This window comes from Pholcus phalangioides, unplaced genomic scaffold (genome assembly GCF_987345545.1).
Source record: "Pholcus phalangioides strain wild (caught in Gottingen) unplaced genomic scaffold, Ppha-v1.0 ptg000017l_1, whole genome shotgun sequence".
Classification (NCBI taxonomy): domain Eukaryota; kingdom Metazoa; phylum Arthropoda; class Arachnida; order Araneae; family Pholcidae; genus Pholcus; species Pholcus phalangioides.
The window spans coordinates 61,051,124-61,061,302 of record NW_028301610.1 but is presented as its reverse complement, the minus strand read 5'-3'; positions in this window follow the sequence as shown (position 1 = coordinate 61,061,302).

The window sequence follows — 10,179 nt, the reverse complement described above, 5'->3', positions numbered from 1 at the left end:
TTATCTCGGGCTTCCGCTGTTGAAAATTCTACAATGTTAAACGACAGAAAAGAATGAGATTCATCCAGTGCACCCAAAATGAAACGAGACCCCTGACTCGGAAGCCAATCGGGCATCCCCCCTGTGAGGGCCACTGCAAATATTCATTTTACCAACGAATAAAATTCAGCCCCCCCCCCCCACGCAATTACCCTTGACTGAATTCGCAAATTTTATGGGGTCCCAGACTGGATATACCTTGGGCTTCCACTATCACAAGGACCCCTGGAAATGAAACCTTTTAACTTCCCCATGAAGGTATATGTGCAATCCCCCGGGTACCCCGACCCTGTATGTTGGGAGCACTGGTGACATATGTATATGTTACGTATACATACCTCTCGGCATGACCCCCACGAGGGCAGGGCTGACAGGGGCCGGAACGTTTCTTATCGATTTTTGATATTTTCACACTATAAATTAAGCACAGAGGGGCCCGTGAAAAAGCTGGTTTGGGGGCCCGCCATCTATTTCAGCTTAGGGGACCTGCTGTAGGATGTGGGAAACTCTGGGTACATGCACATTAGTTGGTCCCGATGTGTCAAATGGGTCCCGATATATGCAAGAGTTAAATGAAAACTTGACCCCAAAATCGTAACCGACTTCCGTAACACAAAAACGTAACAGATTTCCATCACTCAAGAAACGTCACCGACTCCCGTAATAAAAAAATCGTGACTAAATTCCGTTGCATAGGAAGTATATATATACGTATATAGTAAATATAGAGTACATATACTAGATACGCACTAAGGCGGGATTCCTGAAAGTTCATCACGTGAAATCGCGGGTAACAGCTAGTTCATCATAAAAAAAAATCCATTGGTTACTGATGATCAGCGATGTTTTTTATAACATCAAAGTGATAACAGGAGATGATTTTAAGCATTTTTAGGAAGTTAATTCATCGCGTATCCACTTACTTTATTATCTTTTAATTCTGTTATTATCCCTTTTAACATTTCATTAGAAGTTTCTGAGTAAAACAGAGTTAATGGAATTTTGTTGAATATACTATCTTGTATTGGGCAACAGCAATTGTAATTTATACAAATACAAGGCCACAACAGGCAAAATGCCCAGCGAGGTGGCTGAGAAAAAGATGCCCACAATAAATATGGATGTCATATATTTCAAAAATACAGCAACCCGAATCCGTATCATCTGAATTTCTTCTCATAAAGTCATTATTTAAACTTTCCGCCATATCTTTAGGATATGGCACTTACTCACTCAATAGATCACTCTCACTAGATCGCTCACTCACTTAGCAGCTCGCTCACTCACTCACGGACTGACTTACTCGCTCATTGAATCAGTAACCCACTCGCTCACTGAGTCACTTACTCACTCAGTCACTCACTGGGTCACTCACTCACTCAGTAACTCAATCGCTCATTCCCTCGCTAACTGACTCGCATCGAACTGTCGTCGGTGAATTTTCCTAGCGGTTAATTGCATGGCGGTGAATTATTGGTCGGTGAATTGCATGGCGGTGAATTGTTGGTCGGTGAATTTTCCTAGCGGTGAATTGCATGGCGGTGAATTGTTGGTCGGTGAATTGCATGGCGGTGAATTGTTGGTCGGTGAATTTTCCTAGCGGTGAATAGCATGGCGGTGAATTGTTGGTCGGTGAATTTTAATAGCGGTGAATTGTTGTCGGTGAATTTTCCGGCGGTGAATTGTTGGCGGTGAATTTTCCGTAAACCGAATTTCCTTTGGTTGTGGTATCTTGCTTGCTAGCTGGCTGCGTGGAGCCAGCAGGGTTTTCTTAATTTCTGAAAAAAAAAGCCTCCCCCTCCCCTTCTCTCTTGAACGTAAAATGAAAATTTAGACAAAAACATCTGGATCTATGAAAGAGTGAAACTTGCGAGAAATTAAATATGCCGAGTTATACTCCTGGAGACGGTTGCAAAAAAATATATAACAAACAGTATTATCAAGGAAACAGTTATTTTCCGGATATTATGCTGAGGTGAACTCGGAAAGAAAAGTCATTACGTCTCCACCGAGATTCGAACCCAGGTCCTCTTGCATATTGGGCAAGCATGCTATCATCTACACCACAGGAGACATGACCCTGCCTGCCTTATTTCACGCACTGGGGCGTGAGGCGCTGAAGTAGAGACATTAGTAGCTTCTCTTAACTTCAGGAAATGGCCCCCGGGTGGGAAGGTTTAGAGAGAGAGAGAGAGATCTATCTCTGTGTGAGTTTTTTCCTTCGAATCCATTCATATTGTTAGGGTTTGAAGTTTACTGCTTCAGGAAAACTAGAAAAGGGCTTTGCCCCACTAGTGGTCGTTTTTTATCTTCACTGGTGGGGCAAAATCCAAACCAGTTAACATGTAAAAAAAGGCTTGAGTGATCTCGAGCCCGGAGATAATCAAGTCACACGGGAACGTGAAAACATTCGACATATCCGATATTCGTGAAAACCGATACACCATAAATATTCGAGTTTAACGAGAAAAACTACTCAACCTATTCGCGATGGGTCTGTACGGGGACCACCTGTTTCTCGTACAGACTTGAAAATTTAAAAAAATCAAAATTATTTATGTATATCACAAACATTAAAGATATATATTCACGTAGGGTTTGAATTAATACCCGTGTAATGCAAATCAGTGTTTCTCAAAGTGTGAGTCAGTCGCAGCTTCTAGGGTAGTCACAAACCTTTACCAGAGGCGAGCTGTCGATATTGATTTGTTTAGTGCTTTGAAGTGCTACTTGGAGTATTCTGGGGAGCCGTGGGTAAACGTTGAGACAAGGGTGAAATGGAAGGCAAAATTTTAAAAATCACGGATGTAAGTAGTCCGTTGAATTGTTACCGATATTTCAATAGTTCTGACGTTTACAAAGACTTTCTTTCAAACACAGCACAACTCCGATCTATCGCCATGGGGAATTTACTACCAAATGAGTCTTGCCGGGAATGTGTGTGCGCCTAACAGTCTCAGTGCTGACATCAATATTTTAAATTGCGAGTGAAGCGTAATGAGACTGAATATTTGAACCGTTGTAGGCCTGTTGCTCTCAGTTGCCGAGACTTTTAACTTGAGCTCGACTCACATTCACGGCTCGAAGTTGAAAACCAACTTCAGCCGATGACACTGTTGTGCATCAGGGGCGTCGGAAGTGTTTAGAATCTGTGGGTGCTCGTCTTGAGTTTCACGTGAGAAACTTTGATATCCAAATCAATTTTAGGGGTGCTTGGACCAGTTCTATAAATTTCCGTGGGTGCTCGAGCCACCCACAGCACCCCCGGCTCCGACGCCACTGGTGCATGGTTTACAAAGACTGAGGACCTCTGACACAAACCTGTTATGTCGATCCTTCTTCGAGTGGTTCTGGGAATAAACAGAACCAGCGTTATCTATAGCTAGAGATAGCCATGTAGCTATAACGTTGACAGAACACACTTGAAGCCGATTCTCGCAATAGTAGGATAGTACTTCAGAGATTCAGGCTTTTTTCTTGAAGTACAACTTTTGATTTTGTGGAACTTAATCCATTGAAGAAAAAAAACGATCCACCAGTGTGGCTCCCCAAAGGAAAACTTGGAAACAACCCCCGACCCCTAAAATTTGCGGACTCCTAGATTGTCCCCATGACCCTACCCCGATCTTGCTATAACCCTTTTACAGTGTAATACAAGCCTGATAAAAGTATTTAGATTTAAAAGTTGAAAAAATTAAAAGATTAAAAAATAAATATTTAAAATAATTTTAGATATTTATATATATTTTAATAATTTTAAAAAGGAAAAAAATTAATTTTTTTGAATTAAATTTAGAAGTTATTAAAGTATTTAGTCAATTAAAAATATAATTATCGTAATGAATTACAAAACGGCTTATAATTTTATGTGTTATATAGATCGCAAATTTTATAGTGGTTTTTTTTCTTTCAGAAATAAAATTTCATTCCCAATAACGGCCACTTCTATCAACCCGTTCGGGTTTGAGACCGTTCTCTGTTCCGTTGTGTTGTGTATATATATAAGGTATAAATACATATAATACAAATACAACGCCACAACAGGCAAAATGCCCAACGAGGTGGTAACCCAAGCAAAGATTGTACACAAAGTAGTCATGCACGAGATATTCTTGAAATTAAGTTAGTTTACTTACACTGTAGGTAATTGTATTAATACCATTTGTATTTTCATATTACCATTGTTATTAAAAAAATAATACAACTCCATTCAAAAATAATTAACGAATTCTTCTGTGTTGGCCCCCAAAACATTTAAGTTCGTGACCCTGAACATTATATGACATGATTTCATTACACCTCAGCTGGCCCCCAAAACATTTAATTACAAGTACCTACACTAAGTCACACATGGGAGAGAGAATATAATCCATGCATCACTCACCAGGTTCATTGAGAGACCCCGCTCAACTTAGTAGCTCAATGCAGCATTCCGCCTCGATTACCCGAGCTTCCCACACTTCGGTCTTGATTATTTTCTGCCTTCACTCATGTCTGCTTCTCTTCTCCAGCTTCCTTTTTCTCTCCCTGTATCCGGATTTTCTCTTGCCATTTAAGATTGCATTTCGGACGTCCCAGTCCCTTGGAAAACTCCACCCATTTAATTTGATTTGATATTTACCCATCATCTCTAAGTTTCTATTCGCTTCTTGAAGGTTTATTCATAAGACTGGCCATTGCCGATCCATCCTTAATTTCTTTGTCCATGCGACTCTCCCTTCAGGACCCCGAGAACCCCCAGCTGCCATGGCCTAACCTTTAACCTACATTGAAGCTTCCCATGACTAACACTCGGCATTCTAGATCCTCTGTTATACAAGAGATTCCCTAGAATGGCGACTGCCCCATCTACTTACATCGGTTCTGTGATTGTATTTCTTTTAATTGAGACTATGTTCCCACCGGCTTGGACAAAGCTTCTTTCATCGACGTGACGCCACTTACTTTAAACCATAGTTTTCCAAACTTTTTTGTTCCATCGCCCTCTTCAGAAATTTTTCTCTCTCATCGCCCCCAAACTCAAACAAGCCCATAGAATCCAATGGTATAACCGTAGCTTCAATTGCCCCCGTGGACTATTCCATCGCCCACTTTGGGAAATACTGCTTTAAACCCTCAAGAAACATGTCTACCATCCATAGACAACCATTCTTATTTACGTTCCTATTATTCGATTATTTGTTTGCTGTACTATAGTATCTCGGTTACTGTCGCCTGCTTTATCGGTGCCTGGAGACCCACAGCTCAATATAGTTAAATCCAAAATAAAAAATTTAAATACTCCAAACTATCAATTTTAAATACATCCGAAAATAATAATTATAAATATTCCCTCTATTCTCTATTTCTAGCACAAGTTAGTTAACACTTCTCAATAGCGGCTACATTTTAATGGTCCCGTCAGTGGCCGTTGTTGGCAGGTTTTATTGTATAAAATTGTAAAGTATGGACAAAATGCAGTTGAAGTTGCTATATTTCCTTTATCTCAGAAGGAAGCTGAGGGATAGACGAATGTGGGTACATCCTATTGATGAACAGGGACCTTCATATGGTGTTTTTAAGGGTATTTATGGCATATAATTTAAAATATTCCATGCAAAATCATCTTTAAATGTAGCCAAATATGCGGGCTCCGCATCCGCACATACAGGTTTTGTACATTAGGTTATATAGAGCTATTCACACGACGCGGGTACGGGTCGTGTGAATAGCTCCATATAACCTAATGTACAAAACCTGTATGTGCGGATGCGGAGCCCGCACTAAGGACCCTTTCATACGGAGCGGATGTGGACGTGGGTCCGGAAGAAGTTTCAACAATTGGTATATACGGAGCCTTTCACAGACGATGCGGAATGCGCTCGCATGCAAACCTACAAAAATTGCAAAAAATAGTTTTTATGCACAAATTTCAAACTAAAGATGCGGGCGTTTCGCCCGTATCTTTAGTGCTTGTATGAAAAGGCATGTGGATCCGGACCCGCATCCGCTTCATGTGAAAAGGGGCTAAGGTTTTTTGACACGCGGACGCCATCTGGACCCACGCGAACACTTTCCAAGTTGCGGGTGCATTCCGCATCGTCTGAAAGGCTCCGTATGTACCATAGACTAAAGATGTACTATAGACGGCACACGCTATTCATAAAACTTGTCGAACGTGAAGAAAGATAAGCAGTATCTTCCAAGAACATTACAATTACTTTAATCATACATTTATTATGAGCATATAATTATAATGCATCATATTATGTAATGTAACACATTCACACTCATACCATATTCAGTCATGAAACATTCAAATAATAAGCAAAAGTTTCATTTCTAACATTCCTGAAAAACCTTTTATAACCTTATCACACAAAATTTTTATCAGCCACCTCGTTGGGCATTTTGCCTGTTGTGGCGTTGTATTTGTATTTGTATAAATGTAAACACATTTCAGGAATAAAATAAATTTTTCAAGAAAATTACAAAACCTTATCAATACTTTTTCTAAATTATAAGAAATGAAATTTCGTGTAGAGTTCATTTAAACCTCGTTAGTGCGTCACCCGGTTAACACGTCACTCCGCTTACCGGGCCACTTTTTGGAAGTCCCAAAAAGCCCGAAGTCCTCGGGCAGAAATTGGCGCAGCTATGGCTTACTCCGTTTAACGAGTCACTCCACTTACTAAGTCATATTTTTGCTCTCCCAAGAATGACGCATTAACGAGGTTTGACTGTATATATGTAATAATTTAAAGTATGTAAATATATGTGACGTGTGTAACCTCGTCGCTCCAGAAGTATATACATGTGAATCTTCATTTTTTAAAGTATTAAATAGTTTTTAGAATGATTCTTTCTTCAAGTTAACATCAGAGGTACACATAGTGACTTCACGTCTTAACTCAGATGGTCCTAATAAAGATATCGACTTAAAATTAATTAATCAATTAATTGATTTTCTTGTTTGATGGCAATTTCACATACAACAAACACAAAACAATAAAAAAATTTATTTTCTGTAATAGTTTTATCTCAGGCTTGAAAAGGGGTAAAAATATTACTATTTTTAGAGGTAGTTATACATTTTGATGCAAAACTGTCATTGTCTAGAGGGTGGGGGTGAGTTTTCATTACATTCTATTTAAATAAAATATTTGTTATAAATTCCTCATTCTGAAAAGCATATTATCTTCAAGTTGAACGAAACTCGAATGAACTCGCTAGCTCGCCAAATCTTGCGGAGACGTATATTTCAGTTAAAACTTAATAAAACTCATTACTTTAATCATTTATTACCAAAAATTCTATTAAAATATTTAATAATGAATCGTGACATTTGAATTTTACCAAAACTTGGAACTTTAATTGAACTGGTCCCCCTTTCCTAAACCGTTCAGAACATCCGAAAGCTGCACAAGTGTTGTCCATTCTAATCAAAAATAAGACAGCATGTGGAGATCGTCGTATGAACAGCTATAAGGAAAGCATTGCCAGCGAGATTTCCCTGACCAGCCTTTTGACCGGAGTCACGTGACTCCGATCTTTTCTTCACATTGTAACCCCTCGAGCTCTCTATACGTATTATTATTACTCTGTGGTATGCACCAATACTTAAAACTTTTTCCCGATCCGCATCCGCTCCATGTGAAAGGGCCCTTAGTGATCGATATATAGAGGTCGGTGAAAGTCGGAATTTCTGACATTGGCCGGGTCGACTGGGCTGGCCTCGTCACGAATTAGCCAACTTCAGGCTATGGCATTAACATGTAAAAAATATATATATATTGTATATGTTTTGAAGTTTATTGTGGTGGGGGCTCAAATGTCCTCAGTCCCTAGTAGGGCTAGGTTGGTTAATCGATCAATTGTTAGTCGCAGTTAAAAATTTTAGTTGTGTTAATCGACTCGATCAATTCGATTAAAATTTTTAATAAAAGTTTATGAATTTACTTTTTTTTTTTGAAAAATCGATTAGATGTCATGAAAATCGTGTTCTATACAGAACATTTTGGATAAGTGACCATATTTAAAAATATTTGAATCAATATTTTGATCAAATTAGTTTCAATGAAAACTGATGATTTCACTTTCAAATTGAGTTTCATTTGAGTGTAGGTGTCGCTGTGAAAGTTCTGTATCAAAGGAGTTTTTTAAAAGACTACCAAAATTTATTGTCCCCATTATGAACCATTGTACCATTCGAGAGGAGTTTCTCGAATGGTGTAATCAAAAAGTACATAATCGAAAGTAGTTTCAAAATCAGACTAAACGAATGAGACGTTTCTTGATGGAAAGACATCATCGTTAATATGAGAGATTTAATTTAATGATTAAATTATATGATACATCAGAGACCCAACGGGAGCGCATTTTCTGGCATGCGTCCGGTCTCACACTTCAACATCGAATGATACTAAATGATAGTACCGCTACATGGCAGGTGTCTTTCTGATACGCACTTACATCTTAAGAGCAGGTGGTATTCGCTAACATTCGGCCACCCTGCTACAAGAACGTCCTCGTTCACATGATACATTATTTTGCACAGCACAATTTTTCTGGAGTATATCAACAAATACACTAATTGCAAAAAAAATATGGAAACTATAAAACACGATACACAATATAAATGTCAAAATATAACAAAGTACTAAAATTAGTAAACACACATAATATGCATTGAAGTCAGAAAATAATGACAGTTTCTCATAGTTCATAGTCTTTCAAATACGATGGCAATTTTCTCGCCCTTTAGGACGGTTCACTCTGTTTGAATCATTGTCAAGATCGCAATATTCCTCTCTCGGTGTAGATGCATTTGATACATGATTATCGTTGATTTGTTTCACTTCACCATCATCATCGTCATTGAGCTCTGAGTCAATAATTTGATCTTCATCGTCAACAAGATGGAATAGTTTCATCTGAGATGCATGGGCTGTTGTTGTATAATTTTGTCGTCTTCCTCGCCCTTGACCACTTTGACGAAAATCAGTGATCTTATATGTGTCTGATGGCAGTATTCCAGCAACCACCATTGGACCTCGGTACTTTGCTTGTGTTTTGGTGCTTACACCGGTCTGCTCTGGTAACCGTCGTACCACTATCACATCACCAATAGAATATATAAAAGCAACGCTGTGATGAGCATCGTACATCTTTCATTTTCTCTTTTGAGTCCAGAATATTTTCTCGAGCTTGATCACGCAACTTGTTTGGTGACTCATATTCGGAAGAAGTTGGCAATAATTCCGGTGGGAAGTAACCAGGTCTTCCGGGTTTGTATCCATGTAGAAGTTCAAACGGGGAAGTAAGCCTGTGGACTTACTGGGTGCCCAATTTATTGATCTTTGCACTTCAGGCAATACTCGATCCCAATCCCTATGCGACTCAGTTTTAACAGACGAGGTTATCATAGGTATAAAAACTCTGTTTATACGCTCGACTTGACCATTTTCTTGTGGCCTTTGACTACAGATAAGTGTACGTCTGATTCCATGCAATTTACAGTAATCTTCAAATGCTTTTAACGTGAAGCAGGTTCCTCGATCAGTTATAACACGATGGGGAGTTCCATAATCATTGATGAATTCATCAAAGTACTTGAGTACACTTTTCGTGGAGCAATTAGGACACGGTCGTAAACGCACAAATTTTGTGAAGTTATCAATAATGACCAAAAGTTCTTTGTTGCGATGAGAACTGGATATCAATGGTCCTAGGAAATCCATGTGAATAATTTCAAACGGTCTTTTACCTGGGAGTATAGGGTTCAATTTCCCTTGTTTCTTTCCTGATGGTGCTTTTGTAAACGCACAGACCACACACTGTCTCACATGTTGTTTGACGTAGCTCACCATTTTTTGAAACCAAAAATGTTCTCTGATCATCTGTACTACTTTTTCTGCACCATAATGACCTGAAAAGTCATGATATTTCACAGAAAGATATTTTCTCATGGTTCGTGGCATCACAAACAACTTTCGTTGCTTGCAATTAATTTCTTTGATGCGATATAGTATACCTTCATTCAACTCATAGTTATCAATTGTAGATTCATCATGATGAGTACGTTTAGATACTGGCTTCTTGAGAACGGAAATAATTTTCTGCAATTCATTGTCCTGAGTCTGAATAAGAGAAACTCTATCT